This window comes from Dendrobates tinctorius, unplaced genomic scaffold, assembly GCF_039654945.1.
Source record: "Dendrobates tinctorius isolate UK_male_01 unplaced genomic scaffold, ASM3965494v1 ptg000005l, whole genome shotgun sequence".
Taxonomy (NCBI): domain Eukaryota; kingdom Metazoa; phylum Chordata; class Amphibia; order Anura; family Dendrobatidae; genus Dendrobates; species Dendrobates tinctorius.
In genome coordinates, this window is record NW_027361673.1 from 11685120 (window position 1) to 11712610 (window position 27491).

Below are 27491 nucleotides of genomic sequence, written 5' to 3' on the forward strand. Positions count from 1 at the left end.
CCAGAGGTATTGGCTGAATACACGTTGGCTAACGGCAAGTCCTACCATCCCCCTTACACATGGCCGAGCATACGTGTGTTCTTGATGGAGAGACGGGAATAAGCCAGCACCAGTCATCTCAAGTAGCAGCTTATCTCCTCTGAAAACAAAGTATAGCGCATGTTGGATGCTGGATTTTTTGCTTACAACATCTCCTGTTGGGGAAGACCTAGGACACCACCCTACACATTAGATGGTCTGCCAGTCCCACCAAAATAGACAAATTAAGCCGACATTAATCTAATGTGTATTGACAGCTTAACTACGGTAGCTTCAAATAAAATATATCATACTTTTTTATTTTTATTTATTGATACAAACTATATATTAAGACAACTTATTTTGTTGTAGTGGACTACCTTCTAACTACTTAGCTGGTATATGCCACATATGGATTTGACCATTATAAAACAGCTCTCTACCCCCATACATTAATAATCATTAATAGTCATAAGTATGAGATTGTTTGGTGTCTGATATCCAGCAGTGATCAGCTGATACTTCTCCGGTGGCTGGATATAAGCAATATATGGGGCAAAACACAGCAGCCCCCTACATTGTTTAGCACCTGCAGCGGATTCAGTGACCATTAAACAATGTATGGGGATTCCATGTTCTGCCCCATACATGTCTTACATATTTCTATTGATCCGTGGGGATGCATGGTGTTGGATCCTAACTGATCTTGTTCAATGGAAATGTCACCAGTTGTTTAATCCCAGACAGGCCCTTAAATTATAATACCATTAATACCTTAGATACGCTCATTCCACAATTTATTGAGTTTAGCTGAAATATGGACAGATGTGGTGCAGTATCTTAAAGAAAGTAGTCATGTTTGCTAAGACTTCACAACCCCTTTATTGTACACTTTCAAGTTTTTACTATAGCCCAATGTATTTATTATTTGCAATCGGGCAACTAATTTGGATTCTCTATCGTTATGTCCTTGTAGTGTGGGAGGAAACCAAAGTACCGTGAGGAAACCCTCAGAAACATGGGGAGAACATACAAACTCCTTGCAGATGTTGTCCTTGGTGGGTTTTTTACCAAAAACCCCAGTGCTGCAAAGGAACAGTGCTAACCACTGAGCCACCTAGATGCCTGGTATGGCTTTACCCACTTCACGACATCCATCGTACTAGAACTGCTCTGCGGATGGAGTGTTTGTGCCAAGAGCAGTACTAGTACGGCTCCGTGACTGCGCGGCCTCACGCTGAGCGCCGCGGTGATTACGTGCGGGTGCTAGCACCGATCATGGGCATTTAACCCCTTTGATGCAGCTGTCAGTAGTGACAGTGACATAGAGAAGCATTGCGCAGGGAGGGGGCTCCCTTCAAGCTCCCACCAGAACAATACGATGCGATCGCGTTGTTCTGATGGTCTCCATGGAGACCCAAGCATCAAGATGGCCGTGGGGTCCTTCCCGGTCCTGCAGGGAAGGTGGCTTGTGAGCGCCTGCTGAGAGCAGGCTCCGACATGCCTCCTTCCTTGTCTGTCAGATCCTGATCTGACACTCTGCTGGGCAGTGTCAGATCAGCGATCTGACATTATATAGTGATGTCCCATACTGGGACAATGTAAAAAAGATTAAAAAAAAAAATTATGTGTAAAATTTTTTGGGAAAAATCCCCGAATAAAAAAAAATAAAATAAATATTTTACCAATAAATACATTTATGTAAATAAAAAAAAAGCAATAAAAGTACACATATTTTGGTATCGCTGCATCCGTAACGACCCACTCTATAAAACTGTCCCACTAGTTAGCCTCTTCAGTGAACACCGTAAAAAAAAAATAAAAAACGAGGCAAAAAGCAATGCTTTATCATCATACCGCCAAACAAGAAGTGCAATAAAACACGATTAAAAAGACGGATGTAAATAAACATGGTACCGATGAAAACGTCATCTTGTTCCGCAAAAATCATGCCGCCATACAGCTTCATCAGCAGAAAAATAAAAAAGATATAGCTCTGAGTAAAGCTATGCAAAAATAATTATTTTTTCTACAAAATAGTTTTCCTTGTGTAAAAGCGCCAAAACATAAAAAAAATATAAATGAGGTATCGCTGTAATTGTACTGCCTTACCAATTTTACCACATGCAGAAAGTTGGATCCAGTTTACATCTACCTTAATTTCATATGCAAAACTATGGAAATGTATCTTTGGAGTTTTCTAGTTTTTATTGTCACCCCATTTCCCTTTTCTTCCCTTCTCCTAATTGTATTCCCCCTTTCCTAAAACCTTACCTTTCCCTCCTCACTCTTCCCCTTATTAAAACTTCAAAATCAATAAACACAGTTAAATACAAAAAAAATCAAAAATCAATTCCTGAATTCCTAGTTTTTGTTCATTCTGTCTCACGATAATCAAAAAATGCCATGTGCTCAATAAAAAGGTCATGGTACCAATAAAAATGTTAGCTCGTCCTGCAAAAAACAAGCCCTCACATGACTCTGTCGGCCGAAATATGAAAAAATTATAGCTCTCAAAATATGGTGATGCACTAGTTTTCACAATAAAAAGAGTCTTTTAGTGTGTGATCGCACCGACCTGAAGAATAGTCGCCTAATCACTTATACTGCACGAGGAATTACTTAAAAAACAAATAAAACCAATTCTTCACATGCTGTTGATTTTTTAATTCTGCCTCGCAAAGTTCGCAGTAAGGCTCGGCGCACATTTATCCAGCGCTCTATGCTGAGCGCTTACATCGGGGTTTCTGTGTAGATCTCTGAAATACGTGATTCAGACCGAACCTCTGGCTGAACGTTCCCTATAATGAGGCAGATGGAGGCACTGTGGATGCCATAGCATCTGTGATCCGGGGTTGTCCATCTTTTTAGGATTGCATAAAAGTACTGTCAGACACAGTTTTGTGCACTTTTGAAAAGAAGGAAACCATGGAACAGAGGCCAGACGGAGTCCAGAGTAACTCTGTTGCCTCACTATACTGAATCACGTCACTCAAAGATTTAGATGGAAACCCCAAAGTAAGAGGTCAGCAGAGAGCGCCGGATAACTGGTATCCCAAACGTTATGTAAAATGTTCCCAATAAAAGCTTCAACTCAATCCACAAAAAAAGCAAGTCTGTCATCTGTTAACAGAAATATAGGGGGCTTCCACATTACTGGTAGCACAAAGGCTCTGGAAAAGCAAAATGGCTCCTCACCCGCCGAAAGAAATTCAGCAAATTCTCCGCTCCCATATTCAAATGGCCCCCTCACTTCTGAGCCCCAGTGTGCCTAAACTACATTTAGCACCCACATGTTTGGCATTCCTGTAGTGATGAGAGCCCAACTAATTTACAGGTGTGTGTCTCCAGAAGCGCAGGCTGGATATAATGCACTGGTCAGTACGGCGTACTGGTCGCTACAACGGCAGTTTGCAATTTTCACTCAGCAACATCCACTGCTGCCTGTTTCTGGAAAACACCCATGGAGTCAAAATCGTCACTACGTCTGAGGATAAATTCCGAAAGGGTTATAATTTCCGAAATGGGGTCAATTGAGGGGTGATTCTGCTTTTCTAGCACTTAGGGGCTCTTTATATGGAGTCCGCAAACTAGTCTAGGAAAATCTGTGTTCCAGGAGGCAAATAGTGCTCTGTCCCTCCCGAGTCACTCTGTATAGTAAAGTAGTAATGCACAGCTATAAGATGCTAGCAGGAACGTGGGATGCAGTTGTAGGAGGAGGAGTCCCCGCTGTGTGTCCGGACCGGAAGCAAGGGGGCCGTCACTAAGGTTCCTAGGGGGACTGTTTCCGGGGGACAGAATTAGGAGACATACCGCAGAGACTTCTAGAAAGGTTGGGGGAGGAGCTAATATAAAAGGGGCTGGGGATGCCAACAGCAGTCAGTCGACGATAGAGCAGGCAGCCGTCGCCGCTCCACTCCAGCCCCCCTGTCTGTTGCCGCCCGCGGTCCCCATAACGCAGCTCTGGGCTGCGACGGCTGCTTGCCTGCAGCCACTCGGGGCCACCGCCGCCCGTTCCCGTCTTGGGGCTGTGGCCTCCATTCTCCAGCCCCCGGGCAACACCGCACTGCCTCTGCTGGGGGGCGCTATGCCGTGGAACTCTCCAGGGGCCTGCTGTGCCCCCATCTCGCCTGGGCCTAGGAGCGCCTGAAGTCTTCGCCAGATCCTCATCGGCTGGGCCCAGCGGCTGAAACGCTGAAGCATCGCCGACAAGTACTCTGCCGGACGTCAGAGAGGATAAGTGACACGCTGTAATTAAGGAGCCGTAGTCGACCATACCGCGGCCCTATATTGACCGGTCTTTGCCGGGGTAGTCGTGTTTGCATTACATGTGTATTCTTGTGTTGATCCCTGCGAGGACAATTATTGTTAGCTTGTTTGGTTGCTCAAGATAGCCCCTATAGGCATCTATATATAAAAGTTACACTTTAAAGTTCAAACCGCCTCGCGTCTCGTCACTGCATCCGGCGTATCTGCGAGTACTACACAGTGACGAGCAGGAGGTAAACCAAGAGTTAACAGGTGTTTTATGCAAGAATAAAAGTAGCAGTTTATGCTCCTCACAGGGAGCGCGGGGGTTAACAACGGTATAATGGTACACAGCACACAGACAATGCGCAGTAAACACTTTGCAGAGAGAAGAATCAATAAATAAAACATGTAAACTTATCGGTTCGTAGCTCCTAGATGGAGGGAGGTTGGAAGAGTCCTCAAGGTGTCACAAGAAAGCGTTGAACCGGTCCCGGATGAAGTTACTGCACAGTCTCTGTCCTGAAACGGTGCTCCTGGGCTTTTCCTGACGAAGACTAACAGTCCTGGTACACGAAGGGGAACGGGTAAAGCACTCTGACACTGAGTGCGTAGTGCAAAATCCCGGAGCGCAGGCCACAGACGCGCCCTCGAGTACAGGGTGGTGAAGAGGCTCAGCGGTGGTGAGCATGTTGGACCTAGTCGGGGACACCGGTATGCGAGGGCAGCTATGAACTTCAGTCTGAGGTAATATACGGTCAGGTAACACACATTCAGCATGTGTGGAGGATGGAAGGCGGTCGACCTGGCTGTAAGCTGTGTCAGGCAGTGTGGAGACGGAGTCAACCTTCTCCCTTCGGGTCAGCTCTCCTCCCGCCAAAATCCCCAAAATCGCACGCTCGCTCCCTTTTAGAACTGACTTGGCCCTTAAAGTCAGATGCTCTGGTCTGTCCAGGTCTGAAAGGTTTCCCCCCATTAACGTTGGTGACCGACCAGACAGTTCTAGCCCAGAGACATGTGAAGTAACCCTAGTCCGGTCTTTCCTCCTACACAGCCACATATGGGGGGGGGTATTTCTACATTCTGCAGAAATTGTGAGACAAATTCTGGTGCCATTTTTACCCATTTCCCAGTGTGAAAATGTAAAACTTGGGGCTAACACAATCTTGATGGTAAAAATGTAAATTATTTTCACTGCCCAATGGTATAAAAGTTTGTGACACATCTGTGGTGTCAATATAATAACTGCACCCCTAGATGAATTCATTGAGAGGTTTAATTGGTAAAATGGGGTCACTTAGGGGGGGTTCTGCTGTTCTGGCACCTCAGGGGCTCTGTCAATGTAAAATGGCACCCTCAAACAAGTGCAGCAAAATCTGCACTGTAATATGGTGCTAATTCCCAATTCCCTTCTGAGCTTTGCACTGTGCCTCAAAAATAGTTTTAGATCACATATGGGGTATCGGTGAACTCAGGAGAAATTACACAACAAAATTTTGGGTCCATTTTCTCCTTTTACCCTTGTGAAAATACAAAATTTGTAGCTAAAAAATATTTTTGTGGGAAAAATGTGATTTTTTTTAAATTTTCACAGCTTAACGTTATAAACTTCTGTGAAGCACCTGAGGGTTCAAGTTGCTCAATACACATCTAGATAAGGTCCCAAAGGGGTCTAGTTTCCAAAATGGGGTCACTTGTGGGGGTTTCCACTGTTTAGGCACATCAGGGGCTCTTCATGGCGTCCGCTAATTATTTCAGCAAATTTTGCATTCAAAAAGTCAAATGGCGCTGCTTCCCTTCCAAGCCCTGCTGTGTGCCAAAACAGTAGTATTCCCCACATATGGGGTATTGGTGTACTCATTCGAAATTACACAACAAATTGTATGGTGCAATTTTTCCTGTTACCCTTATGAAAATGCAAAATATGGAGCTAAAAAAGATTTATTTGGGAAAAATGTGATTTTTTTTATTTCCACGGCTCTACGTTATAAACTTCTGTGAAGCACCTGTGGGTTCAAGGTGCTCAATACACATCTAGATAAGTTGCATAAGGGGTCTAGTTTCAAAAATGGTGTCACTTATTGGGGGTTTCCACTGTTTAGGCATATCAGGGGCTCTCCAAACGCAACATTTCAACCGCTAATTATTCCAGCGTATTTTACATTCAAAAAGTCAAATGGCGTTCCTTCCCTTCTGAGCCCTGCCGTGTGCCCAAACAGTAGATTTCCCCTATATATGGGATATCGGCATGCTCAGGAGAAATTGCACAACAAAATTTATAGTCCATTTTCTCCTGTTACCCTTGCGAAAGTAAAAAAAATTAGTTCTAAAGGAAAATTTTTTTTTTGAAAGAAAAGCAAATGTTTATTTTTTCCTTCCACATTCCAAAAATTCCTGTGAAGCACCTGAAGGGTTAATAAACTTCTTGAATGTGGTTTTGAGTACCTTGAGGGGTGTAGTTTTTAGAATGGTGTCATTTTTGGGTAATTTCTGTCATATACGCCCCTCAATGTCACTTCAAGTGTGAGGTGGTCCCTAAAAAAATGGTTTTGTAAATTTTGTTGTAAAAATGAGAAATCGCTGGTCAAATTTTAACCCTTCTAACTTTCTAACAAAAAAATTATGTTTCAAGTTGTGCTGACGTAAAGTAGACATGTGGGAAATGTTATTTATTAACTATTTTGTGCGATATGACTCTCTGATTTAAGGGCATAAAAATTAAAAGTTTGAAAATTGCTAATTTTTTTCCACAAATAAACGCAAGTCATATCGAATAAATTTTGCCACTAACATGAAGTACAATATGTCATGGGAAAACAATCTCAGAATCACCGGGATCCGTTGGAGAGTTCCAGAGTTATGACCTCATAAATTGACACTCATCAGAATTGTAAAAATTGGCCTGGTCATCAAGGTGAAAACAGGCTTTGTATCAAAGGGGTTAATTGCCAACTATTTAGTGACCATCTGATCAGGTAATCTGCAAAATTTAAAAGGATAGGACCACAAAAGTGGGGAAATCAAAAACATTCACAGTTGAAGAATAATCCCCACTGAGTATATCTTTGGAGAGGACTGCAGATTCATTCTAAAAACATCAGTTTATTTCACCTGATGCCAATATCATTGTTGTTGAGCTCAATATCTCTGCATTTTAAAGCTATTCATCCTATTATTGCTTGAATATTACAGAACATTCTGAAAGCACTTAGCTGCTGTCATCTTCCTTTACTAACCTTACAGTTTTTGATCAGTTATTATTGTGTATTACAGGGTGCTCACGTAGCTCCGTTCTGTCCAGGCTCTTATTCTGCTTCTTGTATGACAGCAGTGGTGCTAATGTGCAGTAAGGCAGACAATAAAGATACGCAGGACGTGGTGTGAATGTATGATTTACACCAAAAAACTTTAGCACTTAGGCGACTTAGATGGGAATAATGAAGTCCGCCTCTTCAATGATCCTGAAGATGTACTTTTGTTGGAAATATATTAACTCCTTACAGAGGCACTCCGGCGTTCAGACAAGAAGCTTGAACACAGAATGACCTGGGTACTACATCCTAAACATTTACTGTCACACCGTTGCCCCTTCTTGGCTTAGAAAGAGAGGTCTCGGATCTGCAGTAGCCCATGTAAGTAGTGGACTTGTCTAGCCTGATGACTTAGTCTTTAGCTCCTTGAACATTTCATTTTGTGACCAACCAAGTGCATTGTTTCACCATGGCAGAAATTAGAAGTGATGTATACCTTATTTAAAAAACTTGACTTTTATTAGTAAACCATCTTAAAAAAACCATTAAAATCCAAATAAGGTGCTAATAGAAACAAGCTCAAAATACGAAAATAGCGAACAGGCAGAACAGAGTTCACAGGTCAGGCTATGAATCACAGAAAAATGAACATATGACCATATAAAAGTCTATTACATGCTGTGAGCCATAAAATTAGCTGGTGTGACAAAAATTAGGAGATACAGCCATAAAAGTGATTTGTTACATGACAATTAAAGTGCAATTCACCATTATACAATTAGTGCTAATGATCATCTCTTTATCACACCCTATAAATTATAAATTGCAGGTTGTGGCCAGCTACACAGCCAGCTGATGGCAGGTGTCCAATCTGGCATACCACTGACAACTAGTATGGCTGAGAATCAAACAATTACCATAGGCCTGGAAAATGCCATTTCCATTAATATATACTCCTACAAAAATGGGAAGTCACTGCCCAGTATTCCAAAATGAATGAACTTTATTTACCATAAAAACGTACCCCCCAGGAAGAAGTAAACGCGAAACATGCGTCGGGGCCCGTGACTACAACTCAGGCTATCAGTATTTATGTGCCACTCATAATTGCTTGAACACCTTGAGACTCATAGGTAGATATACCACATATTCATTGCACCAGCAACATGCTACTCTTACACATACCATAAACTTGAGGGGTTGAAAATATGATTACTATGTTTGAATACTATGTCTCAATATTATGCTGCTATAACCTGCCTTATACACTTTATTGAGGGTATTTATAGCAGTGGATAACATATTTTATAATGCACTGTGTTATGTACATGACCAACTGATATAGCGTCTGCATTTTTGTAATATACTTTTTTTTAAAGGTGTACTGCTGTCTATCAGTATATACTTAAATCTAGCAGCTCAATATCTTGATACTTACCCTTGGGCTCTTAATCAAGAAAGATATGATGAAGCGTAACTAAAACTAGTCTGTGTACATATACCCACTGAAGCATACCGGACCTGTGTAGTCTATTTTTGTACCTGTGTCTCCATTAGAATAGGATTTTTAGAAAATGTAAATAAAGTTGATGACTTTTTTAATACTGGGCAGTGACTTCCCATTTTTGTAAGATTATAGTATGGAAGTTACAGCACTCAGTGGATTAAGTACCCACAAATTCTCATGATACAGAGTAGCAAATCAGCAATAGAGAAAAATCATAAAACATAACCTTTAATGGATATAATAAAAGCTACCAAAGATTAAAGTGCAGATAAAAAACACACTGAATCAAATACCACAGACTATAATGGAAAGTGTCTGTATAAATCTCAATACAACAGATCACCCCCAGTATATACATGTGGCTATTCCAAGTCCAAAAATTTGATAAGATTGGACTAAAGAATACTTGGTCTAAACCAATATGAGTAAAGACCAGGTATAAACAATGAACAGCTTCCTTATCAGAGGAATATATAAGAAAAACCTCTACCCTGTACAGGTTATCAAGGAATATGCCCTTTCATGCATATAGAGAAGACATCAAAATAACAAATCCATAAACATTATGTGAAAAGGAAAGATCTCACCACATGCAAATGGAGGATGTCCGAAGTCAGATGTCCCATCTGAGTCATGTCAGGTCTCCTTTAGGGCTTGAATAGGGCGAATGCCTTTTTTCCTGACCTGACATGACTCAGATGGGACATCTGACTTCGGACATCCTCCATTTGCATGTGGTGAGATCTTTCCTTTTCACATAATGTTTATGGATTTGTTATAAATAAATAATGCTATTTTACCTGTGCAGTAAATTGCTATGTAAAAATGTGGAGAGCTCTTGCAGTCAGCGCCGACGCGCGTGTTTCGCCCTCCATGTTCTGGGGGCGCGACACAGCGATTTACTGCATAGGTAAAATAGCATTAGATATGCTGCCTATTCTCCTGGTGACTGCATCTTTTAGTTCTTATATCATCAACAGATGAAACCTGAGAGGCTATTACCATCTTGTTTAGTACGATTCTATGCATTTTTGCACCTTGCACTTTGCATTCAGACAGAAATTTGCAACCCAGCAAAAATTGCTACTAGCTCTCTGTACTTAAAATGCATGTTTTTTATAAGTACAATTGTTTAGACTCTATGCATCTCAATCACAGGATGTAATAGACTATTATATGGTCATATGTTCATTTTTCTGTGATTCATAGCCTGACCTGTGAACTCTTTTCTGCCTGTTCACTATTATCATATTTTGTGCTCAGGTCCTTCTTTCTAGCCAGCACCTTGTTCTGATTTTATTTGTTTATTAAGACGGTATACTAATAAAAATCTAGTTTTATATATGAGTTATGCATCACTTCTCATTTCTGCCATGGTAAAACTATGCACTTGGCTGTTCGTTGTTTATTTGTACTATTATTAGAAGTGTCGCCATCTGATGTAGGGCCATATTGCAATAAGGACAATACCTGCTAAAAAACATTTCATATTGTGTGGGATGCTGAAAAATATCTCACACTAGTTTTCAGTATCAATCACTGGAGCCCCAAAGACCAGGTGATTATCTGGGCCCAGGCTCAGGCATCATAGTATTTTTTTTTTTAACAAAGATGTTTTAGTTTTCATTTGGCAAAATTATTGTAAGGTTCTTTATAGCAAAAAAAAAAAAAAACGGACACACCACTTAAAGGGAAGCCATCATCGGAAAATGACCTATTGTTTAAAACAAGTTTTAGTGTTGCATGTATTCTTTAATAAAAATGTCCATTTTTTTTACTCCATATCACAATCTTTATAAAAAAAACCAGCATTCTTGCAATTTTCTCCCTGGCTATAGAGGCTCTTTTAGATCATACATTCTGTACTATCAGGAACAGTTTGCAGCCATTTCATTATCAGCAGAAACCCCTTTATACACAGCTGATATTCACAATAGGTGATGTCACAGCGGACCCTGCTTCCCCTCTCTTCACAACTGGAAGTATGAGTCTGAGCATGTGTAAAGTGCGAAAATTGCAAGATTACTATTCTTAATACAGATTGTGATATGATTACAATTTTTTAAAAAAAACATACCGTACTTAACATTAAAACTTAATTTAAACAGCAGGTCATTTCTACCATTAGTCTCCCTTTAAGAAAACAAACAAACTGATATGTAAATGGGAGGTAGGGTTGTAAAAGTGGTAGCTGTTAGGGTACCGTCACATTTAGCTTTGCACCAGCGATCCCGACAACGATACGACCCGGTCAGGATCGCTGGCGCATCGCTAAATGGTCGCTAGTGAGCTGCCAAACAGGCAGATCTCACCAGCGATGCAGCAGCGGTCGGCGGTCCTTACTTACCTGTCAGACGCGGCGATGAAGACGTCCTCCCGCCCGCGTCCACGCCTCGCTCTTCGGCGCCAGTAGGAAGCCCAGCAGGAAGCGGCTGACGAGAAACGGCCCAGGACGTTCTCGTGCAATCAGCGATAGCCTTCAGGGGAGCCGGTCGGAGGTAAGTATCACACATAGCGAGATCGCTAGCGAGATCGCTAATGCGTCACCGATTTTGTGACGCAACAGCGATCTCGCCTGTGATCTCGCTACATGTGACACATAGCGGCGACCGGCCCCCCTGCTGGATATCGCTGATTGTGCAGGAATGTCCTGGGCCATGTTTTTGCTGTCGGCGTCCCGCTGGCCAGCGCGCATCGCTGTTTGATTACTGGATCGTTGCTCCGTCGCTGAAGAGATCTGCCTGTTTGGCAGCTTACTAGCGATCATTTAGCGACACACCAGCGATCCCTACCAGGTCGTATCGTTGTCGGGATCACTGGTGCGTCGCTAAGTGAAATGGGACCCTTACATAGCATTAAACATGAATGAAGTACAAAATGATCCATAATTTAGGGGACCTGAGATATGTCGGGGTCATAGCTTCTTATTGTATATTTGATCCAATTGCTATTTTTTATGTGATTTAATCTAGATATTACAGTATTTGAATGCTTTCCTACAAAATGGAAATCAAATTTCTTAGCAAATGCCACTGCGTACATGATAAAACATAACTCTTTGACCTGATGAGTCTGTTGTAGTTACTTTGAAATTAATGTTCACAATAGCTGTATAGTCATTTGAGCACAGCAGGAGTCCAGCTCACGGTGGACTTAAAAAATTGCTGAGTTTTATTTCAGGACTGTACCGTCACTTTAACATGGATTTTCAAAGTAAGTACAATAGCCTCATCAGTTGTAAGAGATCTATTTACTAATCTATTCAGTGTGTATTGTGAAATCTGGGGACAGATTTGCTTTCAAGATTTAATGGTAACAACAGTTCATAGGCTGTAATATTCTTTTTTTTAGAAACTGCGTTCAATATGGGAAAGGTGAATCTGTTTCCCTTCATCAAATGACAGCAAGCAGTACAGTTAATGCTTTCCTAAACAACAGGCACATTAGCAATATGTAACAGATAACAGCACATTACCCGGATGCGCAACTTCAATAAATCTTCCATGCGGTATTCTCATGGTATGTTAACATTCACATCTCTCCTTATGTGACCTGAATCTTTCTGGATTAGGTGCTGGTGTAATCATGTGAAAGTGGACCTGGAATTAATAGTATGCTATCAAAAGCATCCAGATGGCGTAAATAATTTGCATAATATTGAGCCTCAGCAGAAAGAGACATTGGAAACAACGAACTCTTAATTGGCAAACAGTTCTGCACATACTGTGCTGCTTTACTCCTAATAAACTTGTACTAAGGTCAAAAGTTTCCAAAACTTCCAAAAAACCATTGGAAGAATGAATGAGGCTAGGGAACACTGACTTTGACAATAGCACAAGTTCTGCAGACCTCAAAGTAAAGGCCCCGTCTCACTAAGCAATCTCGGTAGCGAGATCGCTGCTGAGTCATAACTTTTGTGACGTAACAGCGATCTCACCAGCGAGATTGCTGTGTGTGACAGCGATCAGCGAGCGGCCCCCCTGCCGGTATCGCTGATCGCTGCAAGAAATCTCTGGACATTTCTTTGGTCGCTGGTCTCCCGCTGGCCAGCACACATCGCTGTGTGTGACAGCGGGAGACCAGCGATCAGGTGTAAAAAATAATAAAAAAAATAAAAAATATAGTTATTCTCACCTTCCGATGTCCCGTTCAGCCATCCTGACTCTCTCCACGCTCCAGTCCCAGTGATCCTTTGCACGAATGACCGCGAGACTTTGTTATCCCGCGAGACCGTGACATCTCGCGGTCATTCATGCAAAGGATCACTTGGACCGGAGCGTGGAGAGAGGCCGGAAGACTGCGCGGGACATCGGATGGTGAGAATAACTATATTTTTTATTTTGATTCTATTTTTTACAGGATGGCCAGCAATGCCGGGCGCTCGGCATCGCTGTGCTGATCGCTGGTGAAGCTGTCTGTGTGACAGCTCACCAGCGATCACATAGCGACTTACTAGCGATCCTGACACCTTGATATCGGTGTCGGTATCGCTGGTAAGTCGCTTAGTGAGACGGGGCCTTAAGGCCGGTTTCACACGTCAGTGGCTCCGGCACGTGTAGTGACAGTTTCCTCACATACCGGAGACACTAACACACTAAAATGAATGTGTCTCTGCACATGTCAACGTGTTTTTATGGACACCCGGTCCGTGTGAAAAACACGGAGACATGTCAGTGTTCGTGGGAGCTCACGGTCCACAAAAGTGCTGAACTCGTGCACACGGAGAACAGTTCGCACTGTCCTCCATGCTCATGGACGGCCGCTGGGAAAGAAGCAGCTACTGTAAGCGCTGTTCCCCTGTGGCTGGTGCTGAATGTGGCCGTCATTCTTCTCTCCTGCTCTGCCAGCAACAGCGAGCAGGAGAGAAGAATGAATGAAAACCCGACATGGGGTCTCCCTCTGTGAACCAACCAGACGAAACTTACAGCTGGGGGCTGCAGCCTTCAGCTGTCAGCTTCAGCAAGGTTGGTTCTCAAGAATAAAGGAGTCCCCATGCTGTTTTTTTAATTATTTAAGTAAATAATTTAAAAAACAGGCGTGGAGTGCCCCCTATTTTTGACAACCAAATTGGACCTCGTTCTGATGTTTGAGTGGACAAGGCATGAATGGCTGTGTGCAATCAGATACTGGATGCAACTTGTGCATGCTGCACTTTTTTCCTCGAGGAAAATATCGGACATGTGCACAGCCCCATAGAATAACATGGGGACAAGTGCTATCTGTCAAAACGTTGGATAACACTTGTTTTACAGTCGTGTGCACGATCCCTTAGACGATATGATTGTGTCTGGCAATAAGCCTAAGCAGGTGATGTTTTATTCACAGAACAGCCAATTACTAGGTGGTGAAAACTTAGAGAGACAAAAGTCTAAAGATGCACCAAATTTATCAAACAGCATGAACCACTATGATAAATGTAGCGCATGCTAAAAATGTTTCATCTAAGTTTGGACTGTCTATTAATAAAGATGTTCCAACTAGAGATGAGCGAATATCTTTGGCTCCCTCCTTATTCGGCAAGCTATAGCGCTTACCGAACAACCTGCCGCGGGAACCCAGAGAATACCTGGAGCGCTCCTGCTCATCAGCTGCATGTGTCACATGTGCCAAGGACACATGCAGCTGATGAGCATGAGCACTCCAGGCATCCGAGTTCCCGCGGCAGCTTGTTCAGTAAGCGCTATAGCTTGCCGAATAAGGAGGGAGCCAAAGATATTTGCTCATCTCTAATTCCAACATCTATTTCCAATAGGACGTAGCATAATTGTCAATGCTGGCATAGGAGATATTACAGGTTGTAAATCCGGACACGTACCAGATAAGTAATGCAACGTGTTTATAAAGGTTCCTCACTTTTAATGTAGAAGATTTCTATCCATAAACTGCTTAATTGCATCCAAAGTTACCAGTCTCATACAGCAGAAGAATCTTTAAAACATCGATATCTTGAATTTTAATGATAACTGTACAGTAGAGATATCAAGCTGTTTTAGTGGCCTTTTTTCTATCCTCTCCCCAAAGCACTGAAATGTTTTTTTAAGCAGAACTCTGCTGAAACCGTCTCTCGCCTCTCATTTCTACAAAGAGAAGGCTGGTAGTGCAATAAGAGACTGCGCTGCTGTGGTAGAATTCAAGGTATCTTTATTGCCAACGCGTTTCCTGACTTCCTTAACTTTTTTTATTTTTTTTTTATTTTTATTATGTCTTAACACTCAATTTTTAACCATTTTTATATCACATATTCCAGAGAGTTTCTTCTTGTTGTTCTTCTCTTTTCTCCACCTAGAAAAAAGATATTTGATACTAGTTTTAGCTATTTACACATGATTTTAACCATTTTCTCCTTACTTTCCAGTTCTAATCCACCCCAGGACTCGAGAGCCATTTTTTAATCTTTTACCTCGTGATCCCCCGTGTCTTTTTATTTTTTAATCACGTTTTTTATACCAACACTCTTTTTATGGCATTTTAAACATCGTTTTTAATATGGTTGTAATAAAGTTTTATTGTTTTGTATGATTCATGTATATGTATCCATGCTGACGTGTCACCTCACTATTCTTGGCGCCTCCCCCTTTTTTTTTTTTTTTTATGTGTATATATACCCCTGCAATGAACTTCTGTAACATGCCCTGATGAAGTGAGCTGGGACTGGCTCAGGAAACGCGTTGGCAATAAAGATACCTTGAATTCTACCACAGCAGCGCAGTCTCTTATTGCACTACCAGCCTTCTCTTTGTACCAAGTCCTTGGACCTCGTGCAGACTGCTGCAGCTGTTTTATGCGATTATAGGTGTTGTGACTCTCACAACCCTATCAGGTGAGCCTAACACTTGCTGTGCACTCATCTACTTTCCATACAGACCTACGCATTGGAAGCGCCCTGTCTCCCCCTTTTATTGCCTCTCATTTCTATACTGAGGCCAAAGGGCCAGCAGGAAGCTGAAGATATAAACTAAAAAACAAAAAAGCGTAAAAAAGAAGGGGAATGTTAAGTTAATGATGTATCTGTATGTTAATTTTTTTCAATGCTGTTGATGATGCCGTGGCTTTATTTATTTGTCGCATATAGTGATGGAATAAAAATAGCAGAAGCTAAACAGTATTTGCCATTTACATTGTCCAGAGTTCAGCTGACCACATACTTAACGTTTGGTTAGGAAATACTGTACATCATTTTTAAAGCAGAGGTAAACATATATGTGCAACCTGGGTGTTCACGGGGGCTCAGTTGATAAAGGTGTTTCCCTGTAATAATATGGATTGCTAGAAAGCATCTAGTTCCTTACAAGTTCTTTCCAGAGTATAATGGTCGGGCACCACCAGGCTGTGTATTCAATCTACCTTACATTTCCAGCATTTTGCATTTGACATATGATTGTGCTATGGGATAGTAAATGCCCTTGTCTCTATTACATTTTTGTCCATTTCTCCATGTGGATAAGGTAGCACAACTTTCCTGTCAATAACACTACTACCATGAGTTAAACTGGTTACCTTTGATTGTCACTAAATTCTGCACAGAATATTTGCTAAAAAAGAATATAAAATATATCGTCATAAGAAATATTAAAATTACATTAGATTATGAAGTATAACTGGATGCACGTTAAAGACAGATTTCTGGTAAAAAGTTATTCTTCTGAACATATAAATGAGATTTCCTATTATAAAACACAATCACACATGCCACAAAGCCTTACGGAGGGACGATAAGCTCTGTGACAGGCCAGCTTTATCAACAATTGTATGTTACATAAAACTATTCAGTGAAATTTTTCTTAGAACTTTGCATTTTTCCATTCATCTGTTACTCCTTTAGGAAATCTTTGAATAAATTGACAACCAAGCCTTCATATTCCTCTGGTCAATGGTGGATGTCCTAATATAGTCAAGCACAGCACTGTCCAATCCAGGGCTGTGGAGTCGGTAAGCCAAACCTGCGACTCCGACTCCGACTCCTCAATTTCCCTTACACCGACTCCAACTCCGACTCCACGACTCCGACTCCGACTCCCACACATATTGCTTATATTTAAGTGAAAAATTTATTGTAGTACAATGTGAACCTCAGACATTTAATCATTTTTATGATCCAATAATCAAGATATTTAGATAGAACAGAATATATATTGGTGTACTACCCGGTTTTCATTCTTTTTTGGTACAGATACGATATGGATAGACAGATATGGATAAATGGATAGATAGAGCAGATTTCTAATCTGCTTTTGCTATTGAAAACATTATCTATGAGCTCAAAAACCTTTCAGGTGATGCAGTTTTTTAAAAAGATGATCAGCTTTTGCAGCTGAAAAACGTATCCTCAAAAAACACGTGTGAATGTAGCCTTAGATCAGGAATATAACAGCCATTTATAGGACATTTCATAACTTTCCCAAACTCCTATGAAAAAATATTCAGCACATCCTGCATTGAATTACTGTACCCAATTTATTATATATTTTAGGAGTCGGAGTCGGTCCATTTTATACCGACTCCAACTCCGACTCCACCAAAATGAGCACCGACTCCGACTCCACGACTCCGACTCCACAGCCCTGGTCCAATCTATTCAAAGACCATTTCCACACATCCAACACTGACTGTTCAATGCCAAGGCCAGCTGCGGGTATTCAGACCACAACTCAACAGACCCAGTCCCTGCACGATGTACATTGTGTGATGTGCACTATGCCATGACACACAATGCAACTCAGAACTCCTCTTCCTCCTGCCCTTGTACAGTCTGCCATGAGATCTCAGTGTGACCCGGTTAGACATACGAGTCTTACCACATCACAGTGAGAAAGCTCATTCTATATTTCTCTGGGAAGAACGCTGCTTTTTCCCTGTGTATTACACTGCCTGAATATGATTGGGCAATATCATACAGGAGAAAAAGTAAAGGCCACCAGAGAAGAATCTCTGTTAAACTTATTTGATGAAGAAATTATTATCTAAACCTTACAAGCTAATATCTTCTAAATGGAAATTTAAAAAAACAAAGTTTTATTCAGAATGTCAGCCCTTCATCACGATGTAGTCTGTTTAGCATGTAAAAAGTGGTGAAAGGTTATCTTTAAAAAGATCTGCAGCTATTGTCGTCATGTCAGGTACCATATGACACCATGATTTGTTAATTCGGAGCCGATTTGGCGTGACAAGTGGGATTCTCACAACATTAGACAGGTTGTTATAATGTTATATCTAACAGGTTTACATCCCATATTGTGCATGCTTTATACCTCTTATTATTATTGAAAATGTGGGTCAAGGAAAATGTACTAAGTGTTCTAAAGCACATAACAGTTATATTCAGTGTTCCCTAAAACCTGTGTGCTCCGGAAAGCAAATTATTAAAACAACATAATAATCAGAAAACCAAATGACAGCTCTTCAATCAGCAGGGTTCAGAATTTTAACCCTATTGCTTCCAGGGTGCCTAGCTTAGAAAAGTATTGGGCAAAATGTGGCGCTTTGCCTGTCCCAGTGCAGACAGCAAAAACTGCTGGGTACCATGGCATCCTGCACCATGTGTCCACCCCCACCCTGCATCCTATCGTCAATGATATCTGCATTCTCGAGATGCAGGTACTAGCAAAAATTATGGTGGAACAGGGAGCAGTCAACTCCCTCTACTATCACTGAGTCTGTGCATCCAATAGAGCAGCAGGTGCAATCACGCCACTATACACAATGTAAGAAGGCTGTATGGAAAACAGTACTGTACAAGGGGGCTGTATGGGGACACAATACTGTGCAAGGGGGCTGTGTGGGGATATAATGTTATGATCAAGGCCTGTTTGGGGATATATTACTGTGTGAAGGGCTTTTTGAGGACATCATACCATGTAGAGTGGCTGTGTGGGGACAGCATACTGCATGGAGGGCTTCGTGGGGACAACGTACTATGCAAGTGGACTGTGTAGGAAATAATAATATGTAGGGTGGCTATGTGAGGATTTAATACTGTATAAAGGGCTTATATGGGGACTTCATAGTGCGTGAGGGGCTGTGTAAGGTTGGCTTTGTGGGAACATCTTACTGTGTAGCAAGGCTTTCTGGTAAAATTATACAGAGAGTGTGGGGATAGTATACTGTGTTGGGAGACTTTGTGGGGATACCATACTGCGTGGCGGGCTCTGCAGTGATATTTTTTGAGGGGGGATATCATTTTGTGTGATGGGCTTTGTGGGAACATTATACAGTCTGGCTTGGCTTTGTGGGGACATTACACTGTGTAGGGGTGCTGTGTGGGATCGTCATATTGTGTAACGGGACAAAGTGGAGACATCATACTGCGTGGGGAGCACTGTGGTGGCATACTGGGACACCATACTATTTGAGAGGCTGTGGAGACCTCATTGTTTTGGGAGCTATTGATCAAGGTACAAAGGCTGAATAACCAGAGCAGTATGATTTATGAACTTTAAAAAAGATATAAATGATATTGTTTTGATTATCTGCTACAGGTAACAGAACATTACAATAAGACCTATCGTAACATGTATTAACAGTAACACTATTCAATAGACTTAATTCTGCTCAATATTAAACTCTAAGTGATGAGGCCAAATTTTTCAAATCTGAAATGCGTCACTTTATGTGGCAATAACTCTGGAATGTTTCGACATTTCCCAGTAATTTTGAAAAAAAATTTTTTGTGAGACATTGTACTTTAGTTCAATGCAAACAATTGGATTGTTATATTTTGTCTATGTTTACATAAATGTCAGAATTTTTTTTTTTTAATTATTATCATTTTTCAAACTTTGATTATCCCTTTAATTCAGTCACACCACACAAAATAGTTAATAAATAACATTTACCTCATGTCTGCTAAACATCAGCACCATCTGTAAATGATCTTTTATTTTGTTAGGGTGTTAGAAGCTGTAAAATTGTAACAGTAATTTTTCGTTTTTTCAAGGAAAATCACAAAACTTATTTTTTTTAGGGACCTATTCAGTTGTGAAGAGACTTTGGGAGACCATACATTGGAAAATCCACAAAATGACACAATTTTAGAAACTGCACCCCTCAACATACTCAGAACTGATGTCAGGTACTCTTCAGGTGCTTTTCAAGAATTAATGCAATGTGGCATTACGGGAAATTTTTTTTATTTTTACCACTTAAATGTTGATAACTTCTGAACAGGTGACTATAGCCAGCAAAGTCATTTGGCCGTGAATTCTCATGGCAAGTATCAGGACCACACAATCATGATCCCAGGGTGCTGATGGGGCTAAGAGGAAGCCCCCGCACTCTGTTACCATCTAACTGCAGTAGTCACTACTGATAGCAACATCTCAGGGGTTTAATGACCATAGATTTCTTTTTCCCTTAATAATTAAGACCTTCATTCATAAACAACACTAGCTGAAGAGCCCGACGCTCCCCGGGCATAGTAACTAACTATGGTTAGCTATAACAAATTCTAATGATTATATCTATGTATAAAGCTGAGTGTATAGCCCCGCCCACTCCGCATAGCCACATTCCCTATAATATCCCACATCATCCCGTCAGCCAGAGTTACCAGACTACTACCCCTACTATCCCACATCGTCCCGTCAGCCAGAGCCACCGGACTACTACCCCTAATATCCCACATCATCCCGTCAATCCGGAGCCACCGGACTACTACCACTAATATCCCACATCAGCCCGTCAAAGCCACCGGACTACTACCCCTAATATCGCACATCATCCCATCAGCCAGAGCCATCGGACTACTACCCTTAATATCCCACATCATCACCTCAGCCAGAGCCATCGGACTACTACCCCTAATATCCCACATCATCCCGTCAGCCTGGGGTCAGAACCAGAGCGCTGAGTGGAACTGTCCTAACTTCCATACAGGGGATCCCTTTAAGAGAGGTCTGGCATCAGAACCAGAGCGCTGAGTGGATTTGCGCTGACTTCCATACCAATGATCCCTTTAATAGAAGCCTGGGGTGAGAATCAGAGCACTGCGGGATTTACCCTAACTTCCATACCGGAGATCCCTTTAAGAGAGGCCTGGGGTCAGTACCAAAGCGCAGACTGGATTTGCCCTCAATTCCATACCGGGGATCCCTTTAAGAGGGGCCTGGAGTCAGAACCAAAGTGCTGGATGGATTTGCCCTGACTTCCATACCACTGATCCCTTTAATAGATGCCTGGGTTCAGTAACAGAGCATTTGAAGGCAATTGCCCTGACTTCCATAATGGGGATCCCTTTAAGAGAGCCTGAGGTCAGAGCCAGAATGCTGAGTAGAATTGCCATAACTTCCATGCCGGGGATCCCTTTAAGAGAGGCCTGGCGTCAGAACCAAAGTGCTGGATGGATTTGCCCTGACTTCCATACCAATGATCCCTTTAAGAGAGGCCTGGGGTCAGTATCAGAGCACTGAGGGATTTGCCCTAACTTCCATACAGGAGATCCCTTTAAGGGAGGCCTGGAGTCAGTACCAAAGCGCACAGTGGATTTGCCCTCACTTCCATATCGGGGATCCCTTTAAGAGGGGCCTGGGGTCAGAACCAGAGTTTTTAGTGGAATTGCCCTAACTTCCATACCAATAATCCCTTTAAGAGACCCTGGGGTCAGAACCACAAAGCTGAGTGGAACGGTCCTAACTTCCATACCGGGGATCCCTTTAAGAGAGGCCTGGGGTCAAACCAAAGCGATGGATGGATTGGCCCTGACTTCCATACCAATGATCCCTTTAATAGAAGCCTGGGGTCAGAATCAGAGCGTTGAGGGATTTGCCATAACTTCCATACCGGAGATCCCTTTAAGAGGGAAGATGTGCCTATGGGATGGAGGATGTGTGATGGGTATATGGGCACGGGAGGCATATTCATTTCTGTCATGTGCTCTCTGCTCCTTTCTGGGGGGCAGACAGTGGCTGGGAGCTTATGTTCCTGGGGATGCTAGATTTCTCCCCCCCCGGTCACTGTCTGCTGAGGTGTTGTCGTGGAGTGAGAAAACTGTTGCTCATAGCAACCAATCACAGCTCAGCTTCTTTTAAACAGCTATGGTGAAATGAAAGATGCCTAGTGATTGGTTGCAAGGAAAACTGTTGCTCATAGCAACCAATCACAGGTCAGCTTCTTTTAAACAGCTCTGGTGAAATGAAAGATGCTTCGAGATTGGTTGGTGATACACACACACACACACACACACACACATACACATAAGTTCAATTTTATATATATAGATTTTGTATTTACTTGTGTTATCTTTGTCTAAGATTTGAATTCCCATTTAGGTGTGGCAGACTTAATAATATCTATATATACAGTGAAGAAAATAATTATTTGATCCCTTGCTAATTTTGTAAGTTTGACAACTGAAAAAGACATGACCAGTCTATAATTTTAAGGGTAGGTTAACTTTAACATTGAAAGATAGAGTAACGAAAATAAAATCCAGAAAATCACATTGTATAAATTGTATAAATTTATTTGCATTTTGCAGTGAGAAATAAGTATTTGATCCCCCAACAACCATTAAGAGTTCTGGCTCCTACAGACCAGTTAGGCGCTCCTAATCAACTTGTTACCTGCGTTAAAGACAGCTGTCTTACATAGTCATCTTTATAAAAGGAGTCCACAGACTCAATTAATCAGTCAGACTCTAACCTCTACAACATGGGAAAGACCAAAGAGCTTTCTAAGGATGTCAGGGACAAGATCATACACCGGAACAAAGCTGGAATGGGCTACAAAAGCATAAGTAAGATGCTGGATGAGAAGGAGACAACTGTTGGTGCAATAGTTAGAATATGCAAGAAATACAAAATGACTGTCAGTCGACATCGATCAGGGGCACCATGCAAAATCTCACCTCATGGGGTATCCTTGGTCATGAGGAAGGTGAGAGATCAGCCTAAAACTACACGGGGGGGAACTTGTTAATGATCTCAAGGCAGCTACAACCACAGTCATCAAGAACACCATTGTTAACACATTACACTGTCAAGGTCTGAAATCCTGCAGTGGCCGCAAGGTCCCCCTGCTCAAGAAGGCACATGTGCAGGCCCGTCTGAAGTTTGCCAATGAACACCTGGATGATTCTGTGAGTGATTGGGAGAAGGTGTTGTGGTCAGATGAGACAAATATTGAGCTGTTTGGCCATGTTTTCAGGAAGCGAAATGCTGCCTATGACCCAAAGAACACCATCCTCACTGTCAAGCATGGAGGTTGGAACATTATGTTTTGGGGGTGTTTCTCTGCTATGGGCACAGGACTACTTCACTGCATCAATGGATGGAGCCATGTAACGTAAAATCCTGAGTGACAACCTCCTTCCCTCCGCCAGGTCATTAAAAATGGGTCATGGCTGGGTCTTCTAGCAAGACAATGACCCAAAACATACAGCCAAGGTAACAAAGGAGTAGCTAAAAAAGTGGAACAAAATTCCTCCTGACATGTGCGCAAACCTCATCATCAACTATAAAAAATGTTTGACTGCTGTGCTTGCCAACAAGGGTTTTGCCAACAAGTATTAGGTCTTTTTTTACCAGAGGGATCAAAAACTTATTTCTCACTGCAAAATGCAAATAAATTTATATAATTTATACAATGTGATTTTCTGGATTTTATTCTTGATATTCTCTCTCTCAATGTTAAAATTAACCTATCCTTAAAATTATAGACTGTTCCTGTCTTTGTCAGTGGGTAAACTTACAAAATCAGCAAGGGATCAAATAATTTTTTCCTTCACTGTATGTATTCGTGTTAGCTAAATAAATAGTTATTTGTTAAGTACCACTGTCTCCTCATTGTCTGCGCTGTTGCATCCGTGTACCCGTTAACATGTACATTGTGAAAAATGAAGAAAAAATATTTTAAGCTAAATACACAAACACAGTGCAACTTATGGATTTCTAGTTTCATCCCAGAGAAAAGCTGATGAGAATGCGGATCAAGCCTATATATTCTCTGCACAACAACCTAGTGAACTGCCTCTAAATGGGCTCCTTATCAGCCTACTGTAGAGTACATCAGAACATCTACATACTGACAGCAAGACATGATCCCTGAGGTCTGAAATACATAATTTTCACAAAATAAAGAAAACCTTTACAACTCAAAGTCTTCACCATTTATGGTTCTGAGAACAAGAACAGATTTTTCATTACAGTCCAGCAGCCAAAGGTTTCTATTTTTACTGTGGCTGCACGAAACTGCTTTTTTAGGACCAAGTTGTAATCCTAGTAGCTATATGTTAGTGTTTGATTTGTATTAAAGGAAGCCTGGCAGCTGATATATGCCTCCGATCTACAGGCAGCATGTACAGGCATTTGCTGCATGTTTTCAGCTAGATATGTTTGACTCTGAAATGCTGTGGCGTTTCAAAGAAAAACATAGTTTAAAAGCCACCGGGGACCAAGTTGCATGGGAGACTAGTGAGAGAGGAGGGACCTACCGGCGTTCCCTCCCCCCAACTACCCTAGAGCGATTGGTCTCTCCCTGCATCCATGTGTATATGTAAAAACCTGTGAGTCACTGCAATGGAGGGGCAGAAGCCGCCGGGGACCCACCTGTTTAAAAGTATGCCATTCACCGAAATGCCGAAGCATTTTCCAACTCAAATGTACGTAGCCAATATCATACTGATCAGGCAGCATGTATCACCTGTCAGGTTCCCATTAATTCCTATTAGGGAGAAAATACTGGTGTGCATATATTTCAGCTATAAGCTGAACAGTAAATCTGCTATATAATGTCCCCCATACTGATACATTTTGTACAACTAGCACTGAAAATAAATGATTGCAGAATGTCTCTGTTATATTTGAATTTACATTTTTTTATACATTGGCCATAATTTCTGATGCAGAGGATTTGTGGTTATCTATGAATAAGGTTAGTACTCCCATCGAAATGTTCTTGTAAAAATTTATAAAATTAGCTATTCTCACTTTCCACTGCTCCAGTGGCACCTCTGCTGTTGCTCTGGCTTTGATGGCAGGCTGCAGCCAATCACTTGGCTCAGTATGAGCAGTTGCAGCATGTGAACGTTGCAGCCAATCACTTGGCTCAGGGTGAGCAGCTGCAGCATGTGAACGTTGCAGCCAATCACTTGGCTCAGTGGGATGCCGATGAAGTCAGCACAAGAGCGCTGACCTCAGTGCTTAGCTACAGCAGTAACTTTTGCCGTAGTTGTGACGTCACTACAGCCTATCATCAAAGACAAGAACTAACAGCGAAGAGGCATCACTGGAGCTGAAGATTTTATTACTGTACATAGAACAAGCCAAAGGGAATAGAGATCATAGTCATGGAAATGTGGAATTCAGCGCAATTAATAGGCAGGGCATGCTATAGCAGACTTTATGATTGTCTGTACCTGCTCACTGATATTTGGGTGAAATAAGGTACAATTTTTGTCATGAAAAAAATGAATATCTGTTACAATATAGAAACAAGTAAGTGACGGGAGCACAAAACATCTAGAATGTGGAGCTAAAGAATGAATAGCAGAAGACAGCACTTCTTTGCCAAATGCATGTCTAAATGTTGAATCAGTGAGTAATTCCTAGACTATTGGCATACACTCATAAAATAATCTGCTTGAGACTTGTCATAGGAAAATGTAAGAAAATAGTTAGCTAATAGATTCTCCTAAGTATATTATTGACAAATTTGAAATTCAGTAAATTCCAGAGAAAGGTAAAATTATTCATTTCCTCATCTATAATAACAGACCGTAATCAAAGCTCTTTTTTAAAGCTGAAATAATTCTTTTTTACTTGAAGCTACGGTACTTCTTTATTAATAATAGAAATATTTTATTCTCAAAAACAAGACTTGTTCTAGCTAGAAAAAAGGAGGCACATTAATCCTAGTAATTAATGATACAATAGCTACAAGTGCTTCTCACAAAATTAGAATATCATCAAAAAGTTAATTTACTTCAGTTCTTCAATACAAAAAGTGAAACCCATTTGTATAGAGTCATTACAAACAGAGTGATCTATTGCAAGGGTTTATTTCTGTTAATGTTGATGATTATGGCTTACAGCCAATGAAAACCCAAAAGTCATTATCTCAGTAAATTAGAATAATTAACAAAAAACACCTGCAAAGGCTTCCTAAGTGTTTAAAATGATCCCTTAGTCTGTTTCAGTAGGCTTCACAATCATGGGGAAGACTGCTGACTTGACAGACATCCAGAAGGCAGTCACTGACACACTCCACAAGGAGGGTAAGCCACAAAAAGTCATTGCTAAAGAAACTGGCTGTTCACAGAGTGCTGTATCCAAGCATATTAATGGAAAGTTGAGTGGAAGGAAAAAGTGTGGTAGAAAGAAGGGCAAAAGCAAGCGGGATAACCACAGCCTTGAAAGGATTAAGAAAAGGCCATTCAAACATTTGGGGGAGATTCACAAGGAGTGGACTGCTGTTGGAGTCATTGCTTCAAGACCCTCCACACACAGACATATCCAGGACATGGGCTACAAGTGTCGCAGTCCTTGTGTCAAGCCAATCATGACCAATAGACAATGCTAGAAGCGTCTTACCTGGGCCAAGGAGAAAAAAACTGGACTGTTTTTCAGTGGTCCAAGGTGTTGTTTTCAGATGAAAGTAAATTTTGCATTTCATTTGGAAATCAAGGTCCCAGAGTCTGGAAGAAGAATGGAGAGGCCACAATCCAAGCTGCTTGAGGTCTAGTGTGGAGCTTCCACAATCATAGATGGTTTGGGGAGCCATGTAATCTGCTGGTGCAGGTCCACTGTGTTTTATAAAGACCAAAATCAGCTCAGCCGTCTACCAGGAAATTTTAGATCACTTCATGCTTCCCTCTGCTGACAAGCTTTTTGGAGATGGAAATTTCATTCTCCAGCAGGACTTGGCATCTGTCCACACTGCCAAAAGTACCAATGCCTGGTTTAAAAACAACAGTATCACTGTGCTTGATTGGCCAGCAAACTCACCTGACCTTAACCCCATAGAGACTCTATGGGGTATTGTCAGGAGGAAGATGAGAGACACCAGACCCAACAATACAGGCAAGCTGAAGGCTGCTAAGAAAGCAACCTGGGCTTCCATAACACCTCAGCAGTGCCACAGGCTGATCGCCTCCATGCCACGCCGCATTGATGCAGTAATTGAGGCAAAAGGAGCCCCGACCAAGCATTGAGTGCATTTACTGAACATATCTTTCAGTAGGCCAGCATTTCAGATTTTAAAATCATTTTTCAAGCTGGTGTTATAAAGTATTCTAATTTACTGAGATAATGACTTTTTGGTTATTGTTGGCTATAAGCCATATTCATCAACATTAACAGAAATAAACACTTGAAATAGATCACTCTGTTTGTAATGACTCTATATAATATATGAGTTTCACTTTTTGTATTGAAGAACTGAAATAAATTAACTTTTTGGTGATATTCTAATTTTGTGAGAAACACCTGTATGTAGTAGAGTTGAACAAAAAGATTTGCAGGATGCAGGTCTGGTCA

At 41.5% G+C, this 27491-nt stretch overlaps 1 protein-coding gene and 1 long non-coding RNA gene across 4 annotated transcripts in view; one reads left to right on the forward strand and one right to left on the reverse strand.

Moving 5' to 3' along the window:
- The window catches only part of THRB (thyroid hormone receptor beta), a 448771-nt gene that overhangs the window by 58827 nt on the left and 362453 nt on the right, over nucleotides 1-27491 (reverse strand). The window lies entirely within an intron of this gene.
- The window catches only part of LOC141083892 (uncharacterized), a 32411-nt gene continuing 12679 nt past the window's right edge, over nucleotides 7760-27491 (forward strand). Inside the window, exons 1-2 of the long non-coding RNA XR_012230855.1 lie at nucleotides 7760-7898; nucleotides 12376-12543. This is a non-coding gene — a long non-coding RNA (uncharacterized lncRNA). The remainder of the gene's footprint in view (nucleotides 7899-12375; nucleotides 12544-27491) is intronic.